Source organism: Triplophysa dalaica, chromosome 14 (genome assembly GCF_015846415.1).
Source record: "Triplophysa dalaica isolate WHDGS20190420 chromosome 14, ASM1584641v1, whole genome shotgun sequence".
Taxonomy (NCBI): domain Eukaryota; kingdom Metazoa; phylum Chordata; class Actinopteri; order Cypriniformes; family Nemacheilidae; genus Triplophysa; species Triplophysa dalaica.
In genome coordinates this window covers 15,782,078-15,786,652 of record NC_079555.1, presented here as the reverse complement: position 1 = coordinate 15,786,652, position 4,575 = coordinate 15,782,078, and positions in this window count along the sequence as shown.

The window sequence follows — 4,575 nt, the reverse complement described above, 5'->3', positions numbered from 1 at the left end:
AACGTCAACATTTTGATAACCTTTAGGCATCCTTAATAAAAAGTAAATAAAAGTTTTTGAGGGAGTGGAAAATTAAACCATATTTTACAAGAATGTTTAAGGACTCTCTGTGTGTTTTAGTAGCACATGAAATACAACTAAAAATATTAAGTTACCCGGCTGAATCAACGTAATTGAGTTAATCTACACGAATTTGAAATTGTTGTGTTAATTAAAACCTCTTTAAATGTCTTTGTTCTATTGAACACAAAGGAAGATATTTGGAAAAATGTAAGCAAACTGACATTTCTGGGACATCATTGACTACCATAGTGAGCTTTTCTAAACTCTTCAAATATCACATTTTTCAACAAAACAAGAAAAGTCCTTATACGGATGTCAATGATGTCCCAGCAATGTCAGTTAGTAACATCCATCCAAATATCTTTATTTGTTTTCATCAGAACAAAGAGATTTATACAGGTTTGGAACAAACAGGTTGAGTAAATGATTTTCATTTTTGGGTGGAGTATCCCTTTAAGTGTGCAACAACTATTTGAGAACCCTTTAAAAGGCTTCCGAGGGGTTCTTCAAAGGCTCAAACGCTGTGCCCCTGCTGTTTAACTATTCAATTTAAAGATGAAGTGAATTTACGGGCCAATAAGCAGATAGTCTCGCCCCTAATGCATGCCGTTTGTTTAGCCACTGTTGCTCCATCTGAATGCTCAAACAAACAGACTTGAGCTAGCATTTGAAAGATTTCTAGGACTGAAGAAGCATGTGAATCAGTAGAATGTCATGTGTAATGGAAAGTAACTTGGACTATTTTCCACAACACCGTCTGCACTAACGCCAAAATTGCTGCGTCACTGTTCTGGTTTTGCCTCATTGGAATCCTTATATACACACAATCTTGCACACATACCCACAAGCACTTTTATTCGGCAGTGTATGACAACATATAGTGTGCATGTGTACATATCTCTAGTCTTAATTGTTTATCTTAACTACATTTGTTTGTTAGTTGCATCAAAAAACACTTTATTGTTATTGTATTATGAAAAGTTTTTTCCTGCTTTATTATATTTCATAAGATGGCTTATTAGCCGCACATATTTGTATGATAAAAATATGTGTTTTTTTGTGCATATCACTGATCTTTATACACATGCTCATATCTAATCGACCCTCACCTCACAGGGTTCCTTTCATACCCTGCTGATATGTCCTTTGATACACTGACAGAGCTGTAATCAATTACAAATGATTTTTCGCTGTTTCCAGGTCAGTTCATATGAAGTACCAGTGTGTGAACTGGCCCCAGAGAATCTATAAATGGAAAGTAACAACACACTTTTAGTTTCTGGAAGTTGAACAATGCCCTCATCACTCAGGTCTCAGACTGCCCTCAGGAATAGACATGTATTGTATGTTGTATGTAAAGAATGTGTGGAAGTATGTAGGGAGGGACAGCAAGAAATGTTGTCGCAGGTCCTGTGACATGGGGGCCCCATAAGGTTTTCTTATGGTATACTGGGGCCTCACCGATAAATATTTTGTCCCAGGCGGCGGCCCATCTGAATTTAAACAAGATATGTGACAAAATGAAATAAAAAACTAAAGTGCTGTAGATGAGTATTGTCTGTAAAATCTTGCAGAGCAGACATTTTTTTCCATAGGTTTCTGAAAAAATATCTAAACTGCAATGACAGGAAGAGCACAGGAAGAATGTTTTCATTGTTTCTCTCTTGCTCCACACGATCAGACGCAGGAAATGTGAAAAGGCGGCAATCTAAGAGACAAGACTTGATTTGCAATGTATGCATATATGTGAAAACAGAAAACACTGATTTGAGATTGTTATAAAAAAATAATTTGTTAAATTCTTAGAAATTTTGTGAGCATGACATCTGAAACAATATTTCTGAAATGCTGTTGCATCTTAAATTGGCTGGTGAATCAAACTAAAATCAGAGGCAAGAGGATTTCAAGTAGTCTAGTCAGTAATGTGATGTGATGTTCTTGCGTTAACTTTCTGTCTGAGCACATCTAATCCCAGAAACCGTGTGAGTCAAATGTGTTTGTGTTATTGGGTGTAAATTGTCAATCATTTTGGAGAGTAAACAAACTGGGTAATTTTTTATTTTAAAATGCACCTCTGAGTGTTAAAGGTTATTTTCTCAAAAATAAAACAAGTATGAATAACACTAACAAAACATGCCTATATACTGCATTTGTTGTTTCATTTAATTTTCAAACAGAGTAAACCTCTTAGTCATAGAATATACATACATTTCTTAATTTTTGGTATATCTTTTCAACAGCATATAAAACAGGGTTTCAAGAGCATAGATCGGATCATTTTGTATTTTATTTTAATTAGAAGCAGTGTTATACAATTTGTAAAACAAAAAATGAATTTGTAACTTCAAAATAAAAGACATCTTACTTACGTGTGTTATTTCACATATGTTTCTCTATCCTGACAACGGCTGTGAGTTTGAGTGAGGACTGGAAGTGGCCTGTAGTCATTAATGGGATGGGAAATGCTTGCGTCACTACAGTCAGCTGTGTGTGCGCGCGCGTCTCACGCTTGTTTCTCAGGCGGATTTTTCTTCACTTCATGAGACTCTGCAAAGCGTTTAACTCCTTGAACTGTGAGTTATAACGTAGCTTTTTAAAATAAAGGGACGAAAGAGTGGAATAAAACCAAAAGGAAAAGTTTCAAGGAGGAAACGCCGTCCGGAGGAAGCAGTTTGGCGTGCTGGGCTGAGACGTAAGCGCATTCTTTCGCTTATTTATCACGCATGCTTCTATAATGTTGCTTTTTCACGTTCATTTTACATGCGCCAGGTCTCAGAGCTACAATCTCTTTGAACTTTAAATACTTAAACAACCGAGATTTCTGTATTTTTGCCTCTGCTGTCAGTGAAAACTGTCGTAAAACCATTCATAAAGTATCCGGTGCAGGAAAATGTTATATTCACTATATATTCATACATATTTAGGCTATATAGGGCATACTATTGGTTTTTACTATAATACAGATACGTTTAATACACGTTATCTGTTTCGGGTAAAATACAAAAACGCACAATTTGTACACAATCTCCAAACATCTGCTTGCGTTTTCTCGATATAACTGCGGTAAGTTTCGCAAAGTGTCAGTCTTGCGTTTGAAAGAAGTCAGCTGGTTAACTCTAAACAGTTATTTGGTGAACTGTTAAGACTTGTTTGACTTGTAAACCACAGTCCGGGTGTGCCCGCCACTGCAGATCCAGCGGATGTTTAATGAATACATCCCCTATCAGTCATCATGACATTGATGGTTTGGACCATAGTCTCGAGAAGGTAGTTTAGACCGGTGTCACAAAGTTTCTAGTGCTTCTCATTAACTTGTGTAGTTAAATAATGGCTCGAGTCGTCGTTGCGCATCATTGAAAACTACAAGGAGCTGCGCCAGTCTGGTACATTTTGATAAGAGGGATAAAGTTGAGTGCGCTATGTTTGTAAAACATTTATTGTTCCGACGCAGTGGAATATAATACCACGCGTCTCTCAATTGCCTTTACATGGACTATTGGTCTGCATGCGTCACATCATTTGCGTCGCGTCTTGCCGTTTCCAGGCCTCGCACCGTTGCGTTTTACGCGTCCTGTGTGAAGTCTGTATTGCAAGCGCGCGATTTCGATTATATTGCGCGTTGCTGACAGCTTCGTTGTTTGTTGTTGACAGGGTGTAATGTAGAGAAGCAGAAACTGAACGCACATGTTGGGCCGCCTCGTCCGGTTCGTGCTCTTTAATTTCCTCATATGCCCTCAAGTGCATTCCACTGGAGTCAGTCACGGTGACACTGACGTTTCCGCGCGCGTTATATGTTCATTAATCGTTTTATATGACTTTTTCTCTTGCAAATGAATGTGACTTCTTCTTACATCGCTTACTACATCCAAGATGAAAAATCCGAGATGACCTAATCCCGCAAATCACGGTCTGGATAATACGGTTCTTCGAACGCACCTGTTGTGTACGATTAGTATAGTTGGATGATATTGTCTGGGATCATTGTACCCTCACTAACTGTTTTGAAAGGCAGCATATACAGTTGAAAGAAAAAGTATGTGAACCCCTTGGGCTTACTTGGATTTCTTCATAATTTGGTCATAAAATGTGTTCTGATCTTCATCTAAGTCACAACAATATAAACACAGTCTGCTTAAACTAATACAACACAAACATTATACGTTTTCATGTTTTTATTGAACACAACATGTAAACATTCATAGTGCAGGGTGGAAAAAGTATGTGAACCTTTGGGTTTAATAACTGGTTGACCCTCCTTTGGCAGCAATAACCTCAACCAAACGTTTCCTATAGTTTTCTATCAGACCTGCACAACGGTCAGGAGAAATTTTGGACCATTCCTCTTTACAAAAGTGTTTCAGTTCAGCAATATTCTTGGGATGTCTGGTGTGAATCGCACTCTTGAGGTCATGCCTCAGCATCTCAATCGGGTTGAGGTCAGGACTCTGACTGGGCCACTCCAGAAGGCGTATTTTCTTCTGTTGAAGCCATTCTGTTGTTTTTTTACTTCTA